We start from the raw sequence: 13,572 nt of genomic DNA on the forward strand, positions 1-13,572 counted from the left end.
TTGATATAATATTGATCTTCTTACTTCTGAGCTTCCCTAGTACTATTTTGTAAAAGTCTAGTTATAATAGGGCTTGTGTCACTTCATCATCCATTGTGCTATTCATAGATACTGGTTTCCAGTAATTCTCTCAAAGGTTGCTTTTGTGCTTCATCGATGATGACCACGATTGTAAGTCTTACCCAGAGGATGCAGAAAATGTGAGGAATAACTTATTCCCTGATCATGTTAAGTTTACCGTTCAGAATTCTATAGCATTCCAATAGAAACAATATATCTTCAACCATGCTTTCTCATGAACTAATTGGGCTATAATCATTGCTTTTCTAGAATGTGATCTCTTTCAATGTTGTCTGCATCCCTACCTTCCACTCACTTCCACTTCCACTAGTTAGAAGGGTAGAAAAAGAGGAAGGCATTGAGTGAGAAAAATGGTCCCATTTATACAATAAAGTCTGTCCTTTGTCCAGAATGGCCTAAATCTATCCAGAATTTCATGATGTGACCACATCAGTTGGAGGCAATGAAGAACATTAATGGGAAGGACCCCTTGTTGTGTGGAGCAGTGGTCTGGGAAGCCTCAGGGGTGATAGTTGCAGCCACCTGGTGGATTGTCTAAATATGGTACAGAGCCTGCAGAAGGAATAGGGTGACTGTTCTGAATGCCAACAGTAATGGTCCCATGAGTAAGTGATGTCCAGGGTTACCCCCACCACCCTCAGGTGCCGTAGCCTGAAGCCAGCACTGTGATTGGTCAGAACATGGGTGTATAAGCATGGATCACACATAGTTCAAGCTCAAGGCTGGCAGACAACTACAGGTAGTCCAGAGTCCTAAACTCCTCCTGTGTCTAATTTGAAAGTCATACAAAATCAGCATGTCAGCACCATTATGACATGATATTCCTAAAGAGATATTGCACCAACTAGCAGGAAAAATACATTCACCAGGTCACTTTACTGGAACCAGATGGCCATGTGGCTCCAGGACAACTCCACAATGATCCCATAGGCTCAATCTCCAGAACTCTTGGGGCATCTGGTTGGGCCCATAAGTGCTGAAATGAAATGGGGTGTCAGAGCACCCCAAAGGAAAAGGATGAGTCAGGATGTGTCCAAAGAGAGACTTAAACAAATTTAAGAAAAGTATGATTAAGAAAAATTTGAGACTTAAAATTTTTTTGACGAATTGGAGTTTCTTTTGGCACAGGGAAGGAGAAGGAAGGAAAGAATAGGTATACAAAGCAAAGGCAATAGCCTGAGCACAACAGAGTGGAATGCAAATGGTCTAGTTTTTGAGGGAAATGCAGTGGCTAGTAGGGGCACTGAAGTAGGTGCAGATAGAGATTAGAAGTGAAATAGAAAAGTTAGCTGGAGATCAGGTTTTGAAGAGCTTTGAGTACAAACTATATCCTTATATATTTAAGGGGCTTACTTTGTGCCAGGCTCTGAGCCTTAGAGACATTATTCCAGGTTTTTGGGGGAGAGAGTAAATTGTCGAAAGGTTTTCAAGCAACACGGTGATCTGTGTTTTTGAAAGATTCCACTGGTAGAACTTTAAGGGTTGAATAATAGTGGATGAGACCATGAAAAAGGAGATTAAAGGGCTATAAAGTTACTTCTGGAGAGTGATGAAGAGAACCTCAATTAGGATCACAGAATGAGAATGGAGAAGAGGGAAGAATTCAATATTCTTGTAAAGGTAAAGTCAGCAGAATTTGGAGACTAATTGAATGGGTGCTGGAGGAATAGACTGGTCACTTGATGTCTCTATAACTATGATATCTGTTCATTAATTTAGTTCACAACATTTTGTGAAGCAATGTCTCTCCAAGTACCAGACCCCGTGCAGGAAATACAGAAGATGGAGCAGGCCTGGCCATGATGGACTTTCAGAGGTGGGATCACTTCCATGTTAAATATGCAGAGAGCTGGCCCTCTCCCTGAGCAGGCGTAGGTTCCAGACTCCAAGAATCTGTGTTTTTAACAATCACCCCGAGTAACACTTTTCATCATGAGAGTTTGGGAAATTCTTCACAAAATAATGCATTTGGTTTTGGATATGTTAAGATAATCTATATAGAGAGAAATTATACATGAATGCAGATGCAGGAGATTCTACTCTGATAAGCATCAGAGGCAGAAGATGTTAAAAGGAGGTTTGCTAAGCTAATCTATGAGGTAAAACAAGTGGAAGAAGCTAAAACCATAAGGAATAAGCTCTCTGGACAGTGTCCCTCTCTTGAACAGAGAAATGGAGCTGGAAACCTCTGCCAATAGAAATGTCCCATTCGTTGACTGAAAGATTGACTCAGCCTCCCATCCAAATCCAGTTTCAGGCTTTACTATCAATTACAGTGACTGATACTGTGATTTTTTTGTTTTACAGTGGAGTACCTGCTATGAAGCACACACAATGCTTATCTGCTGCTCCATTGGAAAGTCAATAGCAAAGAAGGGAAAGGACCTTCTGATTGGAGAGTGGAGGAGTTAGAAGATGGTTTTATGTTTACCACAATGCCCTTTGTCCTCATCAGAACTGTGAAGTGGAATTTGATTTTGATGCACTCTTTAACAAGGATGCTGTGTGTTATCCATGTGATCTCCTACTACTCTGAACCACAACATACGCACGCTGCATCCCACGAGCCAGAATCCCCCAAAACTGGGTTGTTTCAGGTTTCAGCTTCTAATATCTAGCTTTCTTTCTCTCAGAGTCTAATTTATCCTTTTCTCCCAAAGGCAAAGCTGTTTTTATCTGATCACTTGCTTTCTATGAAAATTTTAGTGCATTTTATTGACTTAGTAGTTTATCTGACCCAGGTAGCATGTACTTTCATAGGAAACTTTTACAGAGACAGTGTCTTAAACAAAAGAATGACTTAATGATGAAATTGCAGACAGAAAGAGATGTTTGTTCTGATTGAGAGAGGCTAACTAACCAAGTCAAGTAGAGGATGAACAAAGTTTAGGGAACAGTTCTTTTTACAATTTAAATTTTTAGATTTTAATTATAAGCTCTAAATATCAATGCAGGCCATATCAACTTCTTCACTGGACTACTTAGGAAATTTAAATGAGATAACATATATAAAGCCCCAGCTCTAAGACTTGGGATTCAATAAACATCAGTTTTTTCCTTACACCCTCATCCCCATATGGGCGAGTGTGGGTTGCCCTGTAATCTTTTGCTGCAAGTTTCTTTTTTTAGATTATTCAGTTAAAATTTCTATTTTATCCAGAAGAGATAAGGTTGAAAGAACGAACTAGTATTTATTGAGTGCCAAGTTGTAGGACTGGGGATTATATGTGTATTACCTCATTTAAATGCTGGCAAATAGTCTTGTAAATAACTTATAAAAATACAGTATAAACAATTGCTACATGGCACGATTAATTTGGGGATTCTGGAACAATAATCTTAGGGGAGTGCCATGCTGTTCCTGTGCAAAATAAGTAACTTGATGATTATTAGAAACAGTAACACTAGTTTGCCTTAATTTTTATATATGTAGAAAATATTTAAAAATGGATGCTTTCTGCTTAGGTACTCTACAAATTGGCACTCCAATTTTGCCAAATGCTCCTGATATCTGTTACTCTGACTGAAATAAATACACCATGAATAAAACGCTCACGTTTTAGAGTATGGATATTATGATATCATTGTGGTGTCTCAGATGCCTTTCCCTTCTTTCACTTTCCCTTGCTCATGGGTATTCTGAATAGTAGAGGGTTGTCAAAGAACTGTGTGCTGGTGGAATGAAGCTGAGTTACCATGCTTTCCTATTCAACCCTGACTCAAAGTGAGTGCATATGCTGTGCGTTGGAAAAGCTGTCACCAGTGTTCTGGCCGTTTGTAGGTATCAAATCACTAACCTTGCCAAAGAATAAGTTTGTGAACCTTTTTTTCAGAGGTTCTGTCTCTGATATTTCAGAACCATTCAATTATAATTCTGATGCTTTCTTTTATGTGGCAGTCATGGATTGTCAGCAAGGATAGAATTAAGAGAGGCACGTGAAGTGTGTTACGGTGGCTCATGCCTAAGGATTTCTATTTCTTTTGTTCATGGTGACAAATGACAGCCTTAAAGATATTTGTCCCGATTCCTGACTGTCCCTATGCAGGTAAAAAACTTTCATTGAAGTCAAACAAGCTTCACTGAAGTTAATGGGAAGTAATGCCCTTGTAGGGAAGGGAGAACTAGGGTGATTAATTTTAATTAACCAAATATAAATAAGCATGTGTCTACAAGTAGAGACAGGAAAGTGGAGATCTGTGACTTTTAACTTAGCTTTGAGGAGCTAGGTATGGCCATTTTGTAGAGAATCAGATGAAACTATTTCAACTCAGAAACATAAGAATGCCCATAAAAAATAAAATCAATTTTCCCTAGCTGTATCTTTGAGATTCACCTTCAATACATTAATTCAACAAAACTCTTAAAATATTACCACACATTAAACATGTTCCAGGCCTTTGGGAGAGAAAGATGACTACAACTGGCACCCCATATGGGGTTCACTTTTAGATCATGGAAATATCTCAGTAAACAGTTGTGGTACAAGTCAATCATTAGTGTCTCCATCATTCATTTATTCATTGATTGATTCATTCAAGAAATATTCGGCACAGACTTTCTAAGTATTTTGCCTCTGTTCCTATAACAGAGCATGTGCAAAGTACTATTAGAACCAAATGGGATAAAATTCTTGTTTTGCATGAAATGGTGACTTATAATAATGGAAAGATTCTTAGAGAGAGTGTCACTTGAGCTTAATTTTGCTAGCATTTAGTTAGGCAAAGTAAAAAGGAAAAGGTATAAGAATAGGGGAACTATATAAGGAAAGATATTTATTAGGGAAATGCAAATCAAAACCAAATGCAATACCACCTTTCTCCTTCAAGAATAGTCATAGTGAAAAAATAAAAAAAAATAGATGTTGGCATGGATGTGGTGAAAATGGAACACTTTTATACCATTGGTGGGAATGTAAACTAATATAACCACTATGGAAAACAGTATGGAGATTCCTTAAATAACTAAAAGTAGATCTACCATTTGATCCCGCAGTCCCACTACTAGGTATTTACCCAGAGGAAAAGAAGTCATCATGAGAAAAAGATGTTTGCACAGGCATGTTTATAGTAGCACAATTTGCAATTCCAAAAATATGGAACAAGTCCAAATTCCCATTAATCAATGAGTGGATAAAGAAAACATGGTATATGCATACCATGGAATACTATTCAGCATAAAACGGAATGAAATAATGGCATTCGCAGCAACTTGGATAGAATTGGAGATCATTATTCTAAGTGAAGTAACTCAGCAATGGAAAACCAAACATTGTATGTTCTTTTTCATAAGTGGGACCTAAGCTATGAGGACACAAAGGTATAAGAATGATACAATGGACTTTGGGGACTTGGGGGAAAGGGTGCGAGGCGGGTGCAGGATAAAAGACTGCACATTGGTTACAGTGTACACTGCTCAGGTGATGGATGTATTAAATCTCAGAAATCATCACTAAAAAACTTACCCACGTAGCCAAACAACACCCACTCCCTAAAAACTTATTGAAATAAAAAACAAATTATAAAAAGGAAAGGTGTGGAAGCACAGAAACTCATAGCGTGTTCAGAAAATATTTGAAAATGTTCTAGTAAAAGGGTCAGCAAACTACAGCCCACAAGCCATATCCAGCCCACCATTTGTTTTTGCACAGCCCATGAACTAAGAATGTTTTAAAATGTTAAATGGCTAGGGGAAAAAATGAAAAATAAAAAGAATGGCATGTGAAAATTAGATGAAATTTGTATTTCAGTTTCCATGAATAAAGTATTATTGGAACATATCCACAACCATTCATATGCATGTTGTCTATGGCTGCCTTTGTGCTACAAAGGCAGAGTTGGGTGGTAGTGACAGAGAATGTATGGCCCACATAGCCTACAGTATTTACTATTTCCCCCTTAATGGAAAGTTTACCAAACCTTACTCTAGTGTATGTGGTGCTGGTATATTAAGAAAAAAATTATGAAGGATCTTAAATATTATTTGAGTGAATATAAATTTTATCTTGTGTGAACTGGTGAATACAATAGTTGAAGGATTTATCATTATGTTAAAAAATAACATTTTGGTGAACTTATCATTCATTTGATAAAATCCTCCATTCAAATGTAAGTGCCACATAACCACTGAGCCATACTCAGGTTACTTAACAAATCTTTACAATTTCTAAAGAGAATTAAAAGGTAGTTCAAGTATGTCTCAAGGCTTATAGGTCAAAGAGAAAAAAATGAGTTTTAGGTTTAGAAAATCCCAAAGTGGTCATTTGGCACAGACAGTTTCCTGAGAAGAAAAGTCTGACATGTACCTACTTTATAGCCCAGTAGCTAAAGACTAAAAAAAAATTGTCATTTTATTTAAGCCATTGTTTCCAATATTTTTAAACAAGAATGCTCCCTTTAAGGCCAAAAAAAAAAATGTATAAGCTATTTTGCAACAGTAACAGTTGTACACATGTTGTAAGAAAATGTATAACGAAATCATGCATTTTAAATTAATTTTAATTTAAGACGCTTTTGTATACACAAAAATAGTAGTACAAATGTATGTAAACCTTATTCAATCTTTTGAATAATATTTGGTACATGTGGTTTTAGAAACTCCTTAAAAAACTAGGGGGAACCAAATGTCCATGTTAAAAAGCCTAGGAGTCAATTGATGTGCAATGCCATAGAACTATTTTGACTGAAATTCTTAATTAATTAACTGATTTGCATTTGCTTGTGTGATTCCTTATAGCCTGCTCACATTCGTTTTAAGCCAAAGAAAAAGAAGTTTATTATTAAAAATATCATCAAAATCAAACAATTTGGTTAATCATATGCTAGATAATTTCTGAACCTGATTGGATGATTTCTTCTACAATTAATTCCTTGAACAGCTAATTGGTTTGTTGCCACATAAACAGAAAAAGGTCGTGCTAAAATCCAGTCATACCACATGCTCCATTTTCGGTTCTGGTACCAACCTATTCACTTACCTTTTATCCAGATAAATTCTAAATTTGACTCAGAGGTAACTTACAGAACAGGTCAGAAAATACTAATCTTTTGCATCGTAAGCAACAAAAAGAATGTAGGTAGCTCTTCCCTTTTTCAAAGTTTTGTTTTTGTTATTTTATTTTTTTAAATATTTAATGGCTTAGGATATACATGAAAAATAAAAGAAGAAACACTCCTTGGCAGTAAACTGATAAATTGATGATATCATCAATGCTAATCATGCCACAGAAGCCTTTAACTACAAGATTTAAAAAGCACCACTGAAAATACATTACTCTCTGACTTTCTCTTCAGAAAATTAGGCTGAATTCAGCTTAAAACCGCATTCGGTGACTCCTTTAACATTTTGACCGAGGGGTGATCTGGAGGTCAGTGTGGAGGTCAGGAGTAGGGCAATGTGATGAAACGTCCATTTCATTGTCAACCATGCATTTGAATGAAGTTCTTTTTTATAGGCGGAGTAAGAACTAAAGGCCAGTAGGGATAGCCTGGGTTGTCAATTACTGTGTGTTTTATGTCTTGAATCATTGGCCCTAGAACCTGAAGAACTCTTTCTGTTTGTTTGCTAAGAATTGACCCAAGATCCTTTCTCTAACCCCTGAATATGCAGTAAATTTCAGAGTTACTATGTTTTTTATAATTATGATTACTACTCCCAATGTCATTCAGTTTACATATTGCTTTTAACATTTTTATTACCATCACCTCTAATCCACTTGACTTTTCACAATAGTCCTGTATTGGTATTTCCAGTTGACAGATGTAAAACATACTTGGTTGTTTATTTTAAAAGACTAAGGCAGACATTTTCTCTATTTCAGCATAGGACATTTCTATGAGTTCATAAAAATCCAAGTGTTCTTAGTTATATCTCCTCTGATGACACATCTTGTAGCCAAATAAAAGGACTATATTTGGTCACATCATACTCCTACCTGATCACCATACTCCTAACTGAAAATTAGGTCAAAGACTGACTAATAATAGTTTGCTTGGTTAATAGGCAGTTTTGCCCAAAGAAATTAATATTGTTTATTAATGAATGATGAATCCTAGATGATAAAGGATAAGGAAACTGAATCAAACACACAAAATTAGAAATTCAACAAATATCCATTAGGAACCTAAGGCATTTATGTTAGACACTGAAAGATATATATTAAATAATATAGTGCATTCATCTTCAAGATGTTTTACAAATCCATTGAAAGAAATGTATTAATTTATTGAAGCTCATAGAGAACCTTGTCACTGAATCTCCATTCTAATCCAAGCATTTTCGGGGGGAAAAAGTCAAAACGACTGCTACATTGAAAGATAAACAGAGACTACATAATAACTATGATAAATATGTAATTATAATCTTCTCTAAATTAAGCTTAACTGAAAAGTTATGTACTTTCAAGGCCCCAAGTCTTGATCATAAAATACTCATGGAACCCTATAAAAGGGGCTAAAGATCTTTTGGGTAAAACATTTTATTCAAGGCTATATAGTGGAATAAGAACTAGTTTATCAATCAGAATACCTGGGTCTAGTCCTGGCTTTGTATGAACTACTTTGATCTTTGAACTTAATCAAGTTACTTAATATCTTCTTTAAAACAGTGGTGGAGTTTGAGTAGAAGAACTAGGTTTCTTTTACTTTAAAACTTCCATTACGTTAAAGTTTTGAATTATGAACTGGTAAATATTATAAGATCTATGTATATGCCAGTTTTATCCATGTTAAATAAGGTCCCCACTACTTATTTTCCACTACAGGAGGCCAAAAATGTAATATAGAACTATAGCTTGATTTTCCTAGACTTGCTGAGAGTTCTTCTCTACCGTGGTAATGAGTAGAAGTGACCGGCTTTCATTATTGCATAGATTAGAATAGATGATGCTAGAAATAATGGAAACTATAACAAAGTAGAAGAGGAGGGTAGAGAAGTGAATAAGCTTGCATAAAAGTTTTGTTTTTCAGCCTATAAAAAGACAATTTTAGCCACTCAGCTGAGCCTTTTACATCAAACGTCTGAATCAGAGTAACAAATGCATATGTACTAATAAAAAATTTCCTGAATAGAGGACCCACTACATTATTTCATTAAATTAGAAATACAAAAATAGCTATTTAATAAATTAAATCACAGTTTTAACACATATCTACTAAAGAATCATAAAGTATTGCCTTGGCTTCTAAGACGACTAATATGGATTTTCAACTTCGCTAAGCTTAGTTCTTTGTTAGAGGCAAAATCTTGGTGAAGTATCAGCAAGAACGCTAACCCTTGGAGTTCGAAGGGGTCTTTATCTCAATTGCTTTTAAACGGTGTTAGGCATGCCCAATCAGAGGAACCAAGGTGAAGAAGGAGCTTGTGTGGATTGACTGTCGGGCTGACTGATAATTCCTACAGAGATACACTTCAATGCCATCCCACAACAAGATGCTGGGATTGGATTTAGAGCCAATGTAAGCTCCAAACGGAGTTTTACTGTGAAACAAAACACCTGTCTTTCATCCCAAGCTAAATTGACAAGCAATAATTTAGTTGTCTAAACTGAGAGCTTTCAGGATTCCAAACTGCGTAATGTCAAAAGACAATGTATAAAGTTGCACTTGGAAGTTCAAAGGTAGAATTCCACGTAGGCAAACATATTAAATGACTGGTCTTTTCTTCTCTCTTTAGTCCTTTCTTCTGTCCTCTCTCCCAGTTTCCTTTGCTACTCTTTTTTGGGGTGGTTGGGGGCTAGTGAGGAATGTGGGGGAGAGAGATTGTAACTAACTATACAAATTTGTGAGTAGGTGACAACAAAAGCATTTTCTCCCTTTTACTTTCCACAAGGTGAGCACTTCCTGTGTTCAATTGAATTAATCAGAGATTGCATCTGCCAAAATAGAAATACAAGAAAAGAAATAATACTTAAGCAAGATTACTAAATTCCTCCCTACATACATGTAAAATAATATAGCCTGGATTTTGTAGCAACTTTTTCCGTACAAATTATTCTGTTTCTTCTATCTTCCACTTCAGTTGCATTTGTTAAAATCGGAGTAACCTGACATCGGAAAGGCTAACTTTAGTCCCCTACATGTGACAACATTTGACACTTGTCCCTCAATAATTTCTTTTTAGGATAAATAGTAAAAGTAACCATGGCCTTTGTTTCTCCAAACTAAAATCAATCTCTTTCTCTCTCATCCACACACACACACAGGTAATTCTTTTACTTTTTTTTCTTCTTCAGAGGTTCACAAGCTATCTTTTCTTTCATCTTCTTTCCCAAAAGAAAAAATGAGGGAAGCAGGGTTGATTAGCAAAGTGAAACAGATGCTGATTCAAAAGTAGTCAGTTAGTTCTGATTGGACTTTGCCAGCTGTCAGTGAGCATTTCTGCGTTTTGTTAATGAAGTAGTATTCACTTTTCTGGACTGGCATTGGCTGACATGTTTAGTGTAATGAATGCTAAACTGAGCCTAGATCATTTTTTAAATCATAGCTTAGGGCTTAACAGTCCTTTAAACGAATTCTATAAACAAGATAGTTGTTAATTCTCAATCAATGTATCACTAATCATCAAATAGTATTAAAACAAGAGACTGTCTTTTACAAACTCAATAAACCATATTAAAGTTACCAAATTATCCATTCAAGGGTTATTTTCTCATTCAGAGAATGTCAAGATTTGAACAGAAATATATTTGAAGATACATATTTCTGTGAGTTAGTAAAGGAGATGTGTGTGTGTGTGTGTGTGTATAAATATGTGTGCTTTCATAAACTAATATGGCCTCAAGAAATGAGTAACTAACATAGCCTTAAATCTGAAGTCATTAATAAAAATGTAAACTATATATCACAGTGAGTTCCATGTGTCTTTAGTTTGCTAACACCCACTAGCAAGCATTTCATGAGAGGAACCTAAGTGTGGCGAAAACTAGAAAAGTATATGTAAGCTATTCTTGACAACAACAACAACAAAATTCTCCCTTTTACTGTCACACTATAACAATATAGGTTATATTATTTTGCAGTTACGTGCAGTGTTGTAAAATTTATCTACAGTTCCATAGACTCAACACTTGGGGAGTAGTTTAGTGATTCTAGCTCACCCCATCTCTTCTACTGTACTGCAACTCTGCTTTACTTTCTCATGGGATACTAAAATAGTGCCTGGCATATAGTACATGGTAAATATTTGTTTCATAAATGAACAAATGCAGGTGGAAGATGAAAAGAGATGTCAAGGCAAATGATATTTATTAAGTCTCTTTTATTTTCAATGTCAAGGTGTGTTTGGGACCTATTATTGAACTCTAATAGAAACCTCATTAGGTAGGTAGTATTATTCTCAGGTGTAATATTTAATTTTGAAATTTAATTATATAAAACTTATATGCAAACACACATTTAATATTATTCTAAAACACAATTTCTTAATTGAATTAATTTAACATAGTTATATGATAATATTTAATATTTTATGTATATAGCTTTAAAAATCAAATGATGCTCCAAAGCTTACAATGGTAGTTTTCACTCATTTCCCCCTCTTCCTCTCCCTCTGAGGCCAGTTTCTCCAGAGAGGTATTCTTCAGTTTCTTGTCTAGGGATATTATGATGTTCGAAATGCCTTACAAAGGAGTGACAAATTTAGAATGTGTCTTCAGAAGAAAGGTAATACTGGAAGTGTATTGAAGGATAAATGAGATTTATCACTAGTTAGATGAGGATGGGGGGGACATTTGTAAGTCAAGGGAGAAGCAAGTACAGGGATTGAAAATTTAGAAGTTTCTGGTATGTTTGTGTAGCTGAGAGTGTAAGATGCCTGTATCTGTTGGCTAGATCAAGGAATACGGGCATCAGGAATGAAGCTGAAGGATAATCCTTGACTGTTACGTAAAGAACTTAAAATGCTGTGCTGATAAATTTGTATTTTGTAATGTACGTAGAAAGCCAAGCAAAAGCTCAACAAGGCACCACATCCATATTTTAGAAAGATTTGGTAACATTGTGGAGAAGGGATTGAGGAGTGCAAGAATTAGAGTTAATCCCGCTAGTCAGGAGGCTATTCCAGTCACCCATGCAAGATGTATCCAAGACCTGAATTGCAACTGTGTACTGATTGTGGTCACTGTTGAGGCCCTGGCAGACAGCTCAACTCTTACCCCTTCATTAGTAACTGAATTCCAATTGTGTTTATGCATCCATTTCTCAATGAGGCACTCATATCCTCAGTTCAGGGATAAATCCAGATTAGTCCAAGGAAATTACAGAAAATCCACTGAATTTGTTAGTGATAGTCTGATCAATGGGATGTGAGGGTAGTTTTGTTCAAAGTTTTTGAAAAATATTTCTTCGTTTTTTAAAGACACACTGATCTAGATAGTTTTTCTTCTTCCAATGGATATATTCATGCTCAGATGCAATATTTTAAACTATAACAAAATGTCTGACCATGTGGGACAGCAGAAAGAAAGAACCTGGACTTTTAATTACATTGCTGTATGGCTGACTTAATTCTTATTCTTTCCATAGCAAAAAATTTTCCTTTATCCAAACTAGTACACCACTTCTCCTCCTCCTCCTCCAAATAATACCTGGCATTTAGGGAATATTATTATGTGCCACGCATCACCTAAGATAGCCCTATAAAGGACATTCCATGGTTATCAAGGGATAATAGTAGAGAAAGACAGGGTGCAAGTTTGAAAAATGTATAAGAAGTAACATCAATAAGTTTAGGGACTTCACCTATTAGATAAAAGACAAGATACCAAAATAATTACACAAGCATTTGGTTTTTAATTGAGTGACATTGGTGAAAGGCACTAAGATTAAATGAGCCTGCAAATAAGAGCAGAAGTTTTGGGTTACAAATTAGAAACACTATGTTGTTGAGTTTAGGACTCGTTAAGAATGTCTGGAATAAGTTCAATTGTTGGAGATGTGGGATCAAGATTTTTAATTACTGTTTCACTGTCGTGTCTGTAGTGGGTACTTAGCAAATGTTTGTGCAATAAACTTAATTAATAAATAAACTATTTCTGAATATATATAGAAAGAAGCATTCTCTTTCACCTACTACCAACTGCCACCACCTCACTCAGATGAATATACAATCAAACGTGAATGGAACAAAGAGTGAGAATAAAAAACATCACTGAAGCAGGCTTAATCTGATGCACATGTACTTAATAAATAGCAATGATGAAATCTTTTATTTTTCCAGAGATCCATTGGGTGTATTTTTTACCCATAAGAATTCATATGGGTAAATATTCATATTCAAATATGAATTCAAAGTCAAACAGAAATCATAAATATTTTTATATCTTTACTGGTATTTTCAGTTAGCCAACTAACAATTAAACCATCCCGCAAGGTAGTTTTTTCAAGTGCTTTGTGTATTTTCTTCCTGGAAGCATTAGCAGCGAGGGCCAACAGTCCTATGATACTTTGGGGATGACAACTAAGGAACAACATGGTGCACCGATTAATCTGTCACCA

At 35.6% G+C, this 13,572-nt stretch overlaps 1 long non-coding RNA gene across 1 annotated transcript in view; it reads left to right on the plus strand.

Annotated features, from left to right (window-relative positions):
* LOC105511635 overlaps window positions 1-13,572 on the plus strand; it is a 58,167-nt gene that overhangs the window by 35,497 nt on the left and 9,098 nt on the right. Inside the window, exon 2 of the long non-coding RNA XR_001001740.1 lies at window positions 2,389-2,488. This is a non-coding gene — a long non-coding RNA (uncharacterized LOC105511635). The remainder of the gene's footprint in view (window positions 1-2,388; window positions 2,489-13,572) is intronic.

The sequence above is a fragment of the Colobus angolensis genome, unplaced genomic scaffold (genome assembly GCF_000951035.1).
Source record: "Colobus angolensis palliatus isolate OR3802 unplaced genomic scaffold, Cang.pa_1.0 Scaffold201, whole genome shotgun sequence".
Taxonomy (NCBI): Eukaryota; Metazoa; Chordata; class Mammalia; order Primates; family Cercopithecidae; genus Colobus; species Colobus angolensis.